The 17065-nt window shown below is 44.2% G+C and overlaps 2 protein-coding genes across 4 annotated transcripts in view; both read right to left on the bottom strand.

Moving 5' to 3' along the window:
• PTPDC1 (protein tyrosine phosphatase domain containing 1) overlaps positions 1–8294 on the bottom strand; it is a 310105-nt gene extending 301811 nt beyond the window's left edge. The window contains exon 1 of the mRNA XM_068253617.1: positions 8217–8294. The gene's annotated coding sequence lies outside the window, so the exon portion shown is untranslated. The remainder of the gene's footprint in view (positions 1–8216) is intronic.
• The window catches only part of BOD1 (biorientation of chromosomes in cell division 1), a 76778-nt gene extending 68474 nt beyond the window's left edge, over positions 1–8304 (bottom strand). For 2 of the 3 annotated variants that reach the window (XM_068253620.1, XM_068253621.1), the window contains exon 1: positions 8217–8304. The gene's annotated coding sequence lies outside the window, so the exon portion shown is untranslated. The remainder of the gene's footprint in view (positions 1–8216) is intronic. The other variant, XM_068253622.1, reaches the window with a different exon arrangement.
• Between the last annotated feature and the right edge of the window lie 8761 nt (positions 8305–17065).

Genomic DNA, 17065 nt, shown 5'->3' with positions numbered 1-17065 from the left:
TGCCAAAAAAGTGTGCAGTGAGCAGGAAGGCTGGCCAGCATCTTTGTATAAATCCTTTCCAGGGAGTGTCTTTATAAAGAATAAAGGCCATGCTGAGAATCCCTCATGTAGAAATGGACTAGCCCAAAACTTGTTGTTATTGTCAGATTCCTACTACTTACTGTATGTGACAGCAACATAGGAGAAAAGTAATTTATGGCGTATGTTACTCTGGAATTAATGTACTCCTTATTTAAAATGTGTTTACATGTATTTAAAATGTTACAATTTTCGCAATAGTGGTCCTTTAAAAAGCATTTTATGACAAAGTGTGAAAATATTACCCAAGAGAAATGAGCTCAGGGCCCATATGCAATTAACTTTTTCTTCAGATTTTTTTCCTAGGAGATAATTTTCAACTTCTCTTTAAAACAACTTTTCAGCACTTTGCAGTACTGTAAAAATTTTAAGTTTTGTTTGTTTGTTTGGTTTTTTTTGCTTGCTGGTGGTTTAAAAAGGCATTTTTTGACAAGGTGTGAAAATATTACCTAGGAGAAAACTCACGAGAAAACGTTAATTGCATATGCAATTAACTTTTTCTCCTGAATTTTCTCCTAGGTCAGTAATCTGAAAACTTAGCTCTCCAGCTGTTACGGAATTACAAGTCCCACAATGCATTTGCCTTTATGAATCATGACTGTGGCTGTCAGACTCCTGCAATGCATCGTGGGACTTGTAGTTTCTTAACAGCTGGAGAGCCAAGTTTGCTGTCCTAGGTGATTGTCATGAACTCACCTGCTTTGCAAGTCTGTGATAATGCTAGCAGTTCAGAAAGTCAGTGTGAAAGCTTGATTCCCTCTAAGATGGCATCCCCAGCTCACCTGCAGATGTGCTGGTTTCTCCTGCACAGTCTGACAATTCCACTGTAGTACTAGTAGAGATAGAAAAACACAGGGACACCGGGAGACCGATATTGTGTATTATTGTTGTAACACTTGGTCTATCGTAGTGAAAATATACTCACAATTTCGTGGTTGCTTTTGAAGGCAACCACCATCAGATCATGTGGAGAAGTACCGTCTCCACTCGGCCTTGTTTGTCGCTGCTCCCGGAAAAAATCACCACTATAATACTACGATGGTGTAACCTCACTTCATGAGGTGCTATTTAACATAAAGCACTGTGGGAGGCGCCCACGCTGCTCATCTTCCAGAGTATAGCACGATAATTGACCTGAAGAAGCGACTTGGTCGCGAAACGCGTTGTCCCTAGTGCTTAATAAATTGATTTCTACTGCTACTATTACGTGTATGACTCTTCATACCAGGTAAGACCTTTACTCTTGCCTCTGATTATTTGATGTGCACGATATACTTTAAAACATAGGGGCACCTCCCACAGTGCTTTATGACAATTCCACTGGGCAGGCTTTGCAAGACGGAGTTTCCTGCATTCCTACAGACATGCGGGAAGCTGGTCATGGGGTCCGCTCTAAGAGGAGGATGCGAGTTAGGACTCATTCTTCCAATGCATTACGTCGCAGAAAATGATTGCACTAGCTCATTGCTATACATGCATGATGTGAAGGAAGTAGTGTCCGGTTGGCCGCTGGGGGTTTGTCTTCCTGTGCTATATAAGCTTCTCTTAAATTCTTTTAAAATATTAATCACCCGTGATAGGGTTAGTTTCACTAGCTGCTGTGTGCGCTCAGATTACTATTGATCTCTGTTGTGACCATTGCCTGGACTTGGATTACACTTTTGGTTTGCTGCCTGGACCGACACTGGATTGTTTCTGACCCTGATCTTGCCAAGTTTCTGTGTACTGCTATGTTTCTGATCTCCTGTGTATGAACCTGCATTGTAACAATGTGAATTTGCTCTACAAATGTGTTCCTTTCTTATCTATCTGGACTCTCTGCCTGCCTGTACTTGCTAGTGTGGTTCTGGTGGTACTACTGCCTTCCCGGCCTCAGTCCTTATGCTTTGCACACTAAAGTCCTGCGGTAACTGTAGTTGGGTAAACGTAACTCCGTCTCCCGTTCACGCGGGGCTTGTCTGTAGGTGAAGAGCGTGGTGATAGATTAGGGCATAAGGACTGAAGTAAGGCAGAAGATCTGCCAGGCCTCACAGTGATATTTTCAAACTTTGTCAAAAAGCCAGTTAAATAACTAGCAAGCCAAAAAATACTCAAAATAATTTTAATAGTACTTTTTTCACCTACTTTTAGGTACTTTTCCTTTGCACATTGCTGAAATGTAATTCTAAATCAAATATGAAAAAGTATATCCTAGGAGAAAACTCAAGAGAAAAAGTCAATTGCATATGGCCCCAGATTTTTTCACCCTGAAGTCGTTATATTCCCTAATGCATGTGTCAACACAAACATATTGACAATGGTTTCTGGGCCACAGTGGGTCCCCTTCATCAGATTAAGTGCAGGCAAGTTAAAATACCTGGTGTGCTAACCTACTTTGGATTTGCTGACCTCACAGATAAGTAAGCAATTTCAAAGTCAGACCAAAAAAAGACAGGAGTAATGTAAACTTATCCTGCCTGTATATGGACTTTGATAAGCTATAAAGGAATATTATTTAACTGTTCTCAATTACCTCACACTGAAAAGCTTCCTGTTAGTCTCCACAATATCATTGTCATAAAACATGCATGTATGAAATGCAGGCCAAAAATAATCTAAAGCCTGTATTTATCTTAAAGAAAGCCAGAGAAGAGACAAAGTACAAGTTTTATACATACCTGGGGCTTCCTCCATCCCCATCCGCACGGATCGCTGCCACGCCGCCATCCTCAGTCTTCTCCCTAGGTACCAGGTCCCGTAACTGCGTCCAGTCTAAGCATGCGAAGTGCGCTCCTCCATCTCTCTCGCAGGATGGAGAGATGTATGTATAAAACTTGTAGTGTCTCATCTCTAGTACATTTTAAATAACCAAGTTCAACTGTAATGAAGAAATGCAAATGGTGCTCATTATCTAGGATGTGACATACCTATTGAGGGCCCTCTTCCACTAGCTGCAATCCGCTTAAAATAGCGGATCACAGCCATTTTGCCTATCGCAACAGCACAGCAATTTAGGCCTCATTTCCACTTAGGCCTCGTTCACATCGGAGGGGCGCAGATGGCCGTGCGATCCAAACGCAGCGCATCCGAAACGCAGCGCATCCGATCGCACGCCATCTGCGCCGCTGCTGATCCCATCCATTGACAGTGATGGGATCAGCTCTGCGCTTCTGGGCAAAATGCAGCCAGCAGTACGCAAGCGCTTCCCAGCGCCTCGTACTGCTGCAGAGCGCAGTAGATGTGAACGGTAGAAGGGCAGTCTATGCCCTTCTGCTGTTCCTGCGTTTCAGCACATCATACGCGCTTCCATATCCGCACGGAAGCGCGTATGATGTGAACGAGGCCTTAGTGCGCTTCTGTTCGCTTTTTATCAGCGCTTCAATGTTACAGATCGATACATGTTGCTGAAAAGCGGACAGAAGCGCACAAATAGAAACGAGACGTTACATGTAAATCGCAGTGCTTATTTTCCATTAGCTTTGTTTTTTGCCCAGACAATCGCTGGCCTGTGCAATTTTAGAGAAATTATGTTTCATTCCCAATGGCTGCACGGCGCAATTGCGACATGTGGAAAAAGCAGCTTGTGCAAACGCAGCATACTTTTTACAGGAAAAGGGCCCTGAGGCACACTGCATGCCTGACTCCTACTTCCAATATAAACATTTAACCTGCACACTGCTGTGAATGCTACAAAGTCAATTAAGCTCTCACTTTTATCTAATGCTGGGAATACACGTTTCGTTTTTGCCTTCGTTTTAGCCTTCGATTCGTTCGGTAAACGAATCGAGTGTTGAAAACGTATGTGAAAATAGTCATAATCTCATTATAGTTTCGATTGATAGACCCCAAAAACGAACGACTAGTGATCGAACATGTTTGATATTATCTCTCTTTATCCATCTAATCGAGCCATTGGTAGGCTTGATGGCTGTTCAGATTGATTATATATTTGTTTATGCCGTCCGTCCCTGTACTGCGTTTCGTTTCTTTGCAGCCTTCAATCATTGGAAAAACGAAACCATCAGAATCGAAAAAAAAAACCGAAACCGTGGGTGGTGATATTAACTGTACGGTCGATTATTTCGGGATCGAAAAGGACAAAAGGCACAATCGAAACGAAGGTGTAAACGAAGGCAAAAACGAAACGTGTATTCCCAGCATAAAGGAGCAGGATCTATACTGCAGACCATGGATGTGAAGTAGCATCTGTCCCAAGAGTTTACACTGGATACAGAAGCTGGGGACAACAGGAAAATATATCTACAGTACTTAAAAGCACATTCCAAAAGAAGAGTGTGATCTACATTTCTTCATTATATGTGAGGGTCAAAGATAATAAAAAACCTTTAAGAAGTGTGGAGCTCTTCATGGTTGCTGTGGCTTCAGCTGAAGAAGTGAAAAAGGTGAGGGTACACAGTTGCTAATGTTGGTTGTACTGTTGAACTGGGCTATTCTAGTTAAATAACTAGTTTGACAGATTTAAAGTTTATGCATGTAGACACATTTCCAGTTGCACACTGGTTTTAGCATACATTTTCTTGTAAGCATGTTTACACACACACACCATGTGGGTTTGCAGGAAAAGGTAGTGTCCAAAACCTCCTCAGAGTAATAATACCTACTGTGACAATGACATAGAAATGTTTAAAGCGAGTATACTCTACAATGTTCCATAGCTTAGACGTTAGCTTACAGTGGCTTTCAAAAGTATTCTTCCCCCTTGAAGTTTTCCACATTTTGTCTTATTACTGCCACAAACATGAATCAATTGTATTGGAATTCCATGTGAAAGACCAATACAAAGGGGTGTACACGTGAGAAGTGGAACGAAAATTATACATGCTTCCAAACATTTAAAAAAAAAAATAACTGCAAAGTGGGGTGTGCGTAATTATTCAGCCCCCTGAGTCAATACTTTGTAGAGCCACCTTTTGCTGCAATTACAGCTGCCAGTCTTTTAGGGTATGTTTCTACCAGCTTTGCACATCTAGAGACTGAAATCCTTGCCCATTCTTCTTTGCAAAACAGCTCCAGCTCAGTCAGATTAGATGGACAGTGTTTGTGAACAGCAGTTTTCAGAGCTTGCCACAGATTCTCGATTGGATTTAGATCTGGACTTTGACTGGGTCATTCTAACACATGGATATGTTTTGTTTTAAACCATTCCATTTTTGCCCTGGCATTATGTTTAGGGTCGTTGTCCTGCTGGAAGGTGAACCTCCGCTCCAGGCTCAAGTCTTTTGCAGTCTCCAAGAGGTTTTCTTCCACGATTGCCCTGTATTTGGCTCCATCCATATTCCCATCACCTCTGACCAGCTTCCCTTTCCCTGCTGAAGAGAAGCACCCCCAGAGCATGATGCTGCCACCACCATATTTGACAGTGGGGATGGTGTGTTCAGAGTGATGTGCAGTGTTAGTTTTCTGCCACACATAGCGTTTTGCATTTTGGCCAAAAAGTTCAATTTTGGTCTCATCTGACCAGAGCTCCTTCTTCCACATGTTTGCTGTGTCCCCCACATGGCTTGTGGCAAACTGCAAACAGGATTTCTTATGCTTTTCTGTTAACAATAACTTTCTTCTTGCCACTCTTCCATAAAGGCCAACTTTGCCAACTTTGTGCAGTGCACAACTAATAGTTGTCCTATGGATAGATTCCCCCACTTGAGCTGTAGATCTCTGCAGCTCGTCCAGAGTCACCATGGGCCTCTTCACTGCATTTCTGATCAGCGCTCTTCCTTGTTCGGCCTGTGAGTTCAGGTGGACGGCCTTGTCTTGGTAGGTTTAAAGTTGTGCCATACTCCTTCCATTTCTGAATGATCGCTTGAACAGTGGTCCGTGGGATGTTCAAGGCTTTGGAAATCTTTTTGTAGCCTAAGCCTGCTTTAAATTTCTCAATAACTTTATCCCTGACCTGTCTGGTTTGTTCTTTGGACTTCATGGTGTTGTTGCTCCCAATATTCTCTTAGACAACCTCTGAGGCTGTCACAGAGCAGCTGTATTTGTACTGACATTAGATTACACACACACTATTTAGTTATTAGCACTCATCAGGCAATGTCTATGGGCAACTGACTGCACTCAGGCCAAAGGGGGCTGAATAATTACACACACCCCACTTTGCAGTTATTTATTTGTAAAAAATGTTTGGAATCATGTATGATTTTCGTTCCACTTCTCACGTGTACACCACTTTGTATTGGTCTTTCACGTGGAATTCCAAGAAAATTGATTCATGTTTGTGGCAGTAATGTGACAAAATGTGGAAAACTTCAAGGGGGCCGAATACTTTTGCAAACCACTGTATATAGAAAACATCACTATGGCCATAACTATGGCATTTACATGCTATACAGCATGGTCAAAAAAAAATGTACTGAATACTTATATTTCAAAGAATTAGGCAGCGCTCACTTTTAGGAATGTAAAAAAATATATTTCATATATTCAACAATTGTGTTCAATGAACAAGATACAGTATAATAAAAAGACCTGTCAATATGATTATTCAGAATTGTAAAATAGCATAAGCTGATACGGGTTATACTAAGTATATTATTATTATTATTATTATTTAGTATTTATATAGCGCCGACATATTACGCAGCGCTGTACAGTGTTGTATATATATCTTTCACTAACTGTCCCTCAAAGGAGCTCACAATCTAATCCCTACCATTGCCATATGTCTATATTATGTAGTGTAAGTACTGTAGTCTAGGGCCAATTTTAGGGGGAGCCAATTAACTTATCCGTATGTTTTTGGAATGTGGGAGGAAACCGGAGTGCCCGGAGGAAACCCACACAGACACAGAGAGGTACAGACTAACCAGCAAGCTCATGGTGACCCAGAACTCATTGGAGTGTGTAAGGGACTACAATGGTCCTAAAAGCCCCCTTACTAAGATGTTAAGAAAAACAAAAATTTGCTTTCCTAAAACAGAAAGAACACAGAGAGAACATACAAACTCTTTGCAGATAGTGTAATGGCTGGAATTCGAACCAGGGACCCAGCGCTGCAATGCGAGAGAGCTAACCACTACGCCACCGTGCTGCCCGTATATATTGCATTCACACTCCGAACCAAATGTACACATGGAGTTTCCCTCTAAAAAAAAGGTAAAAAAATAAAAAATCTCCAAGGGAGCTGTAAAGGTGCATAAAAAATAAACTAAACATACACAGAGCAGAGTAAAAGTGATTAGATGGTCTGGCACTTCTTCTCAAGAGGAGCCCATCTACCTCCTACTAAGCTCCCCATTACAGTGGATCTCCATATCCATCAAGCCATAGCTGTATTACCAAGCACAGGACTGTCGCTCTTCAAGCACTGGAGTAAAAGGGTGGGGTAGGAGGTTAGGGGTGACAAGCTTGTGGACCAGCTGATGGAATGAAAAGCAAGAGCTGGAGTTCATCAACCTGACTGTCAGGAAACAGAACAGCATGGCCAGATGGTGGGGGCATTATAGTGAATGATCAATGGGCTAATACACAAGTACCTACCTAGTCTAATGGATCTGGTATGTTGAATCTCTAGTGACATCTGACACCCAAACCCATTTTTCTCCCACTCACCCTGTCCACTGGAAGTCATTTTGTTGTGTGCCACATGTTGTCCCTCCATAACCTGACATGTCGCTAACCTCCAGGTTAGCGACATGTCTGTACAGCCTCGACCCTGACCTGGTGACAGAGAGATTGAGACTTGATCCCTGCCGGGTGACAGTCCTTGTGAGTTCATACTTACAGAAAGTAAACATGATGTTCATACAAGGTAGTCTGACACAGATGTCTCTACTGGATTACAGGTACGAGTTGCAAAAACAGTCAAAAGTAATTACCTTCATAAACAAGGCACTAATAGATTTATCATAGAAAGCAGCCCAATTTAGCCTGTACTTGGTTAAGTATTACTTCCAAAAGGCTTACCAAGAAATAAAAAAAATTATCCGTTTCTATTTCTACTGACCATCAATAGGTAAAGGCAGAGAGGGAGAACATTTTTTTTAATCAAAGCAGCAGCTGATTAAACACAAATTAGCAATAAATGCAAGGAAACAAAGATGTGAATGAACAAATAAATTACAACATTGCACAGGTTTACAAACAGCAGTTACTAGCTCACGGTCTGAAATGTATAGGAAAATAGCATGCATGCTTACCTATCACCAAGGGCAGCGGACAGCAGTGATGAGGACTGGCAGGTCAGTAGACATTCCACTCTCTAGCAGAGATACCCGTAGTCACAGTGACCGCTCAGCTCCTGAAAGGGACAGCAATGTTACTCTGTCTGGTGTTAGCAGAGGAAAGAAAAAAAAAAAGCCATTTAGATTAACCCCTCAGAAAACACTCAACTCAGTTTATAGCCTTAACTGGTATTCATAAACCGATTCAATTAAAGTCTCTTTCACACTATATTAAAGAGAATCTGTACTCTGAAATTCTTACAATAAAAAGCATACCATTCTATTCATTATGTGCTCCTGGTCCCCTCTGTGCTGTTTCTGCCATTCTCTGCTGCAAACCTGGCTTGTAATTGCCAGTTTTAGGCAGTGTTTACAAACAAACTAACCAGCTTCTAATAGGCTCAGCTAAGCAGAGTGTGTTAGTCACACAGAGCCTGCAGGGGGTGTGTACAGCTTCTAGCTAATCACAAGCAGCCCTGCACATTCCAGTCTGACTGCCTCAGCCTGACTGTGCCGACTATAGAGAGAAGATTAGATCATATAACAGAGATAACACAGCTACTGTGCAATTAGGAAAAGCTGCAGTAAGCCAGACCACATTAGAAAAGGCATAGGAACTTATAGCATAGAAGAAATAAAGATAAACAATTTGTTACAGAGTCTCTTTAACATCTCTCACCAGTCCCGCCACCGCGAGTGTTCAGTTGCTCCCACTTCCTCCATTTGCGTCCCAAGTGGCCGCAGCGTATAGCACTGACATGTGAGACATTTCAGACAGTATGGGCCCTTTTCCACTAGCAGCGATTGCGCTGCTGAATCGCAAATTGCTAGAGATTTTTGCAAAATAACATAGGAATCACGGTAGGTATTTTCCACTACTGCAAATCGATTTTTACCAACGCGCGATCATGCCCCGGAGCGATTTTTACAGCAATTTTGCAATGTAATTCATTGCATATGCAAAATCGCAATTACGGAAAAAAAATTAGGGATTTGCGCATTTGCTAGCGTTTAGCAATTGCGATAGCTAGTGGAAAATGGCCCTAAGAGATTTTATTGCACAGGCACCAGGAAGGGCCCATTAACATATGGGGGGACAGCGGTCAGGGGGTACGTCACATTCGTCCCGATATTATATGCAGTTACTGCCGCATCCAATCAACCACACTGGCCGGATATTTTCCAGCTTGCTCCATCAATACATTCGACCAATTTCAGGCCGAAATGTGTTGAATCATTGATCTGATCGAATTGGATGGTCGATCAGGCTGCAAAAACGCTCGATGTATGGCTACCTTTAGGCCTCAATCACAACGGAGCACTTTATTAATTATTTCAGCTTGTCTGTAAATCACTAGTGCTTGAAAAAGCTCTATAGCAATGCAAATCAATGGTAGTGTTCACACTATAGCGATCCCCAGCATTTTCGTTGCGATTTTGTTGTAACAACAGCATTTCAATGTTAAAGAGAACCCGAGGTGGGTTTGAAGAATATTATCTGCATACAGAGGCTGATGCCTATACAGCCCAGCCTCTGTTGCTATCCCAAACCCCCCTAAGGTCCCCCTGCACTCTGCAATCCCTTATAAATCACAGCCACGCTGCTGACAAACAGCTTGTCAGAGCTGGCTGTGTTTATCTCTATAGTGTCAGTCTGCTGCTCTCCCCACCTCCTGCAGAACTCCAGTCCCCGCCTGCATCCCTTCCCTCCCTGCTGATTGGAGGGAAGGGACGGGGAGCAGGGACCGGAGCTATGCAGGAGGCGGGGGAGCAGTTGAGACTTACACTACATATGTAAACACAGCCTCACAGCATGGCTGTAATTTATGAGGGATTGCAGAGTGCAGGGGGACCTTAGTGGAGTTTGGTATAGCAACAGAGGCTGGGCTGTATAGGCAGATCCAGCCTCTGTATGCAGATAACATTCTTTAAACACACCTCGGGTTCTCTTTAAAGAACCACAAAAAATGTAAGTTACTTTCCTGTATAGTGGAAAATCAAAGAAAAATTGCTTTACAAAACACTAGTGATTTTTACTAGCATTTTGCGATTCCCCGTGTGAATGGGGCCTAAATGGGCTCCTATACAAGATTTTTCAGCAAGCCCAATCATCAACGACCTATCTGCAGACATCAGGAGACTTTTTGTGCACACTAAGGCTGGATCCACACTATAAGCGATTTTCTGAGCGCTTCTTAAAATCAGTCCCATTAACTCATTAAAATCACGGTAAAACATCACACAAAAATTGGCGTGATCGCACAAATTGCATATGCAGCGATTTTTACTGCGATTTTAATGAAAGTGAATGAAAGTGATTTTTAAAAAGCGCTCAGCAATCACAAGCACTCAGTAAGCACTCAGAAAAGCGCTTATAGGGCTTGATTCAGAAAGCGGTGTTAACTGTTAGCACGCTTCTGAAAAGCCCTGTATCACACCTAAACTCAGTTAGGTCGTGATAAAATCAACTCGAGCGCAAAGTCCCGAGCGCAAAACCTAGCGCGTGCACGAAACGTCTCAGCCGATGCGCCTATAAGGTCGCATGGGGTGTGACCTTAACTTCGCATAGTGCGCCGCAAGGTTTTGCGCGTGGGACTTTGTGCACGAGTATATTTTCAAAATCATGCTAATCTAGTTAGCACCCTACTTAACACACCCAAAGTCTTTAAGCGTGCTAACTAGGTTAGCACCGCTTTCTGAATCAAGCCCATAGTGTTGATCCAGCCTAAGGGCCCTTTTCCAATGCACTGCAATTTAGCTAACTCACAAAACTAGCGATTTTGAATAGCTAGGTCTTGTTATTAACATAGGAATAGTTATTTTCCTCGAACGCAAATCGATTTTGGCCAAAGCGTGATCACGTTCAGAAGCAATATTTAAAGAGGAACTGTAACCAAAAACATCCCCTGGGGGGGTACTCACCTCGGTAGGAGGAAGCCTCCAGATTCTATCGAGGCTTCCCCATCCTTCTGTCCCATGGCAGCTGAGAAAATCCTCCCGGAACGGCGTGGATGTAAATATTTACCTCCCGGACTCCAGCGCAGTACCAGTTCTCTGCACGAAGATAGGCAAAAATAGCCGCTCTCCATCGGGCCGCTCTACTGTGCAGGCGCAAGTCGCCTGCGTAGTAGAGCAGACCTGACGGAGATCGGCTATTTCCATCTATCTCCGTCAGAAGAGCCGCAACAGCGACCCCGCTGGAGCCAGAAAAGGTATATATTGCACAGCGCGACAAATTGTCACCTGTGCGTTCCGTGGGCTGCAGCGAGACCGCCGTGGGACACAAGAGGACGGGGGAAGCCTCATTAGGATCCGGAGGCTTCCCCCTACCGAGTCGAGTATCCCCCAGGGGATGTTTTTTTTGTCACAGAGTCTCTTTAATGCAATTTTGCAACGCACGTTCATTGCGTATGCAAAATTGTGATGCGTAAAAAATTAGTGACAAAAAGCAACCGCTATCGTTTATCGCTTGATAGTGGAATTGGACCTTAAAAAAGCATCTGAGGCAATCATGATGGTTGATCACAATGAAAGTTGCTGGTGACTGCAAACCTTTGTGATGAGCGTCTAATGAAAGGGGAAGTGTTTACCCTGGAAGCGTTGATAACCAAACTGTAAACATGTGGACTTAAGCCCACAGAGATCTGTGAAAATGTGATTAAAAAGGCTATTGCATCCACCTTAATACACAGTGTAATTTTTAGAACAATTATAACCATTAACTGTTTCCCATATATAACCGACAATACAGCATAATCCTTTTATCTTCATATCCCCTGTCCGTCCTGAGATGCTCAATTTCTGTGTACCTGCATCCGTAGCTTCCTGTATTTCTCTTTGAAATCATCTCATTGTATGCAAAGGCCCTTCACAACAATACTAGCTGGAATGGAAGCCCAGGGAAACACTGTATAGACGCAGCGCATGCTAACAACACTCCTGGCTGCTTGTCGCTAACGATTCATCCTCTATCAGGCAACGTAAATTTACCTGACGAACACATAAACTGCCGTTTTCTCTTCCTCCTCTCTCCCTGCCTGCAGGAGATTGCCATGTGCGGAGGGCGGACACGCCGCCAGAGTCCGCCCTCTCTTCGTGCTGCCCTCAGTGGTTGTGGACGAAAACAAAGTGAATGCCTGTTGAATAGATTCCAGGGTAACGTTATGTTTGGCCCTGTGCTGTTCTGTTTCTGAAAGCGAACCTGTCTCTGCCTTCCTGTATTTGATGTGCTCGTTTATTGCAGTGTATTATGTCGCTAAGAGGAGCTTTTTGTATACAGGCTCGAAAGTAGCGTCTGCGTTACGATTTATGATACACAAGTATAGAATCGGTTCAGATCCAGCCATGCATGATGAATTCCGCTATGTACTGGAACTTCCTGCTCTTATTAAACAAAGCTAGATCTGACTGTACAGTCAGACTGTCTGACTCAGACATATGAAACTGAAGAGTGGATTTTTGTTGGAATATATGTACGCCTTAGGCCCAGTGTACACCAAGTGGTTTTAGCAGCAATCCGCCAACCGCATCCCCCTGTGAAAACGCTTGGCTAATGTATTTCAATGAGATGGTGCACACCAGCGGTTTGAGGTTTTTAGCATACCGCAAACATGCCTCCTGCTGCACGTTAGCGGTTTGCAGAAGCGTTTCTGCCTCAATGTAAAGTATAGGAAAAATGCAAACTGCTCTGGAACATCAGAGCAGTTTTCCAGGCGTTGTTGTTACAGAAGCTGTTCAGTAACAGCTTTTACTGTAACAATATTTGTAATCTGCTACACAAAAACGCTAGGCATGTTTAGAAAACGTCTCTAACCATGCCTAGAATCGCTCTGAAATCTGCTCCAAAAACCGCTAGCGTTATGAGGATCTGCTAGCGGTTTTGGTGTGCACTGGGCCTTAAAACGAACTGTGGATCCGCACTAAGTTCTTGCACCTGCAGGCAGAGGCGGTACAAGGTCCTTCAGCACCCAAGGCTGAGACAGCAAAGTGCGCCCCTCCATCCCGCCCACCCCAGCCGTCACACACTGATTGCTATTAGACTAATAGGTGCCCCAGGGCCCCCAACCTCCCCAACACCTTAATCTCTAGTTATCTGGCTTGCAGTCACTGTCATGTATCCCTTTTTCTTATTTCTTTCTGCTTCAAACACAATTGGGAATGACAGCTGAATGAATTGTGCGCCCCCTCCTACACTGCGCCCTGAGGCTGGAGCCTCTCCAGCCTCTGCCTCGGCCCGGCCCTGCCTGCAGGCTAGGTTCCCTTGTAATGTAAGATGGTGCTCCGCTCCCTAACAGTTATTGTGTTGTCTCCCACACACTTAAAGAAAACCTGAACTGAAAATTAAAAGTAAAAATAAACATACACAAGTCATACTTGCCTCCCGTGTAGTCTACTCATCAATCTCTTTCTCCAATCCCGCATCCTGTTTGTCCACTGTGATCAAGGGAATTCTCCGTCCTCCAATTTGAAAATGGCCATTACCCCATAACAGCTTCCTGGTCAGTACACTGTTAAACTGTAACATCGCCCACTTGAGCCATAGGGAAACATAGACATTACTTGGCACATCAGTTGTCCTCTCAGCAATAACTGACAGCAACTGATAAATAACTGACAGCAACTGATATATTTCAGTTCTGACAAAATGTTGTCAGAACTAGAAGGGATCATTGTCAGAAGAAAATAGTGCGCTTCTGAGAAGAATTGATGGCAAGGTAACTATGTAATGTTCATTTGAAGTTACCTCGTGTTTATTTTAAATAATTTTACTCAGTACAGGTTCCCTTTAAAGCAGGAGGATTAGCCTTAAAATACATATATGGGCTAGTGCACACCAGAGCGGTTCTGGAGCATTTTTAAAAACGTTAGCGGTTTGAAAACCGATTGGGTAATGTATTTCAACGCGCTGGTGCACACCAGAGCGGTTCGATTTCCACAAACGCAAACTGGGGGGCTGCAGCATTTTTTAGATTTCTGAGGCGTTTCGCTCCAAAAAACGCTAGATCAGAGCGGTTTTCCAAGCGTTTTTGTTACAGAAGCTGTTCAGTAACAGCTTTACTGTAAGGCCCCATTCACACTTACAAAACGCCGTAGATTTTTGCCGGCGTTTTGCAGCAGTGATTTTTCCACGATTTCACGCAGAAAAATCACTGAACACTGCGGCGATTTTGCCGCGATCGCGTGTAGCGCTTCTATAGCACTGAAATGCGATCGGCGGGAAATCACCTGAAAATGGTGCAGGCGACGCGTTTGCGATTTGCGTTTTTGCCCGTTTGCTCGCTAATCGCCGCAAATCGCCCAAGTAAGAACGGGCCCATAGGGTTTCATTACGCTAGCGCTTTTAAAAAGCGCTAGCATTTGAGCGTTTTGCCGAAATCGCGGCAAAACGCTCTAGTGTGAATGGGGCCTAACAATATATGAAATCTGCTACACACAAATGCTCCAAAACTCGCTAGGCATGTTTAGAAAATCTCTCTAAGTACCCTTTTCCACCAGAGGCGAGTGCGATGCTAAATCGCAAATCGCTAGCGATTTTGAAATCGCTAAGGTTTGCTACACAGCATAGGAATCGCGGTAGGCCATTTCCACTACCGCAATTTGGTTTTTACTAAAGCATGAAGCCGCAGCGGAGCGATTTTTAGCTGCGATTTTGCTATTCAGTGGATTGCATAGCAAAATCGCGGTCGCAATCGCTGGGAAAAATTAGGACTTTGCTGAGTCGTAATCACTAGCGTTTAAACGGAAATGCTAGTGATTGCTAGTGGAAAAGGGCCGCCCCCAAAGATGCCTAGAATCACTCTGAAAATCTACTGCAAAAACCTCTAGCGTTTTGCGGATCTGCTAGAGGTTTTTGGTGTGCACTGGCTCTATAAATAGATAAATACTTTATCTACTTACATAACACACGTATTGTACTGTCTACATTTTGATTTCAGTGAATTTTATATAGTAAATGAAGAGAATTCTGTTCATGGTAGGAACCATGTCTTTTGCCCACAGTTTGAGGCTAAATACTGATGTAATTTCTTCCCTTAACGTTTTTTTCTTTTCTCCAATCCTGAGTCACCTCAGCCTTGCCTGTAAACACAAGTGAACAGAGGATCGTGTTTCAGCTAGGCAGGGAAATAAAGGGAAGAGGAGGAATAGATTATAGATTAAAAAAAAAAAACAGCATGCAACTGAATGGCAATGGCTATTAAAGGGCCAGTGCTGCTAAGGTATTTGATAACTCCAAACCATAAGAGCAGAAAAAGTTTTGAAAGTTTTGAATGCAGGATTAGCATCTTTATCACTGTTAACCCCGCGATCGCCGCATACAAAGTGTATAATACACTTTGTAATGTATACAAAGTGTATTATACAGGCTGCCTCCTGCCCTGGTGGTCCCAGTGTCCGAGGGACCTCCAGGGCAGGCTGCAACCACCCTAGTCTGCACCCAAACACACTGATCTCCCCCCCCCCCCCGCCCCCTGATCGCCCACAGCACCCCTCAGACTCCCTCCCCCGCCCACCCCCCAGACCACTGTTTGCACCCAATCACCCCCCTAATCACCCATCAATCACTCCCTGTCACTATCTGTCAATGCTATTTTTTTTTTATTTCCTAAACTGCCCCCTGGGGACTCCTGATCACCCCCGCACCCCTCAGATTCTCCCCAGACACCCCCCCCCCCCCCCCGTGTACTGTATGCATCTATCCCCCCTGATCACCTGTCAATCACCTGTTAATCACCCATCAATCACCCCCTGTCACTGCCGCCCATCAATCAGCCCCTAACCTGCCCCTTGCGGGCAATCTGATCACCCGCCCACACCATCAGATCGCCCGCAAACCCGCCGTCAGATCACCTCCCAAGTGCATTGTTTACATCTGTTCTCTCCTCTAAACACCCACTAATTACCCATCAATCACCCCCAAATCACCACCTGTCACTGTTACCTATCAGATCAGACCCTAATCTGCCCCTTGCGGGCACCCAATCAACCGCCCACATGCTCAGATTGCCCTCAGACCCCCCCTTATCAATTCGCCAGTGCATTATTTACATCTGTTCTTCCCTGTAATAACCCACTGATCACCTGTCAATCACCCATCAATCACCCCCTGTCACTGCCACCCATCAATCAGCCCCTAACCTGCCCCTTGCGGGCAATCTGATCACTAATCCCACACCATCAGATCACCCACAGACCCGCCGTCAGATCACCTCCCAAGTGCATTGTTTACATCTGTTCTCTCCTCTAAACACCCACTAATTACCCATCAATCACATATCAATCACCCCCTATCACCACCTGTCACTGTTACCCATCAGATTAGACCCTAATCTGCCCCTTGCGGGCACCCAATCAACCGCCCACATGCTCAGATTGCCCTCAGACCCCCCCTTATCAATTCGCCAGTGCATTATTTACATCTGTTCTTCCCTGTAATAACCCACTGATCACCTGTCAATCACCTATTACCCATCAATCACCCCCTGTCACTGCCACCCATCAATCAGCCCCTAACCTTCCCCTTGCGGGCAATCTGATCACCCACCCACACCATCAGATCGCCCACAGACCCGTCGTCAGATCACCTCCCAAGTGCAGTGTTTACATCTGTTCTTTACCCTAAACACCCACTAATTACCCATCAATCACCCAGCCCACACCCTCAGAACGCCCTCAGACCCCAGCCCTGATCACCTCGCCAGTGCATTGCTTGCATCTATTCCGCCCACTAATCACACCTTGAGACACCCATAAATCACCTCCTGTCACCACCTGCCACCCCCTAGTACATCTACCCATCAGATCAGGCCCTAATTTGCCCCGTGTGG

This window comes from Hyperolius riggenbachi, chromosome 9, assembly GCF_040937935.1.
Source record: "Hyperolius riggenbachi isolate aHypRig1 chromosome 9, aHypRig1.pri, whole genome shotgun sequence".
NCBI classification, from domain to species: Eukaryota; Metazoa; Chordata; class Amphibia; order Anura; family Hyperoliidae; genus Hyperolius; species Hyperolius riggenbachi.
The sequence above is the reverse complement of the archived record's forward strand: the minus strand, read 5'-3'. Positions and strand labels throughout refer to the sequence as shown.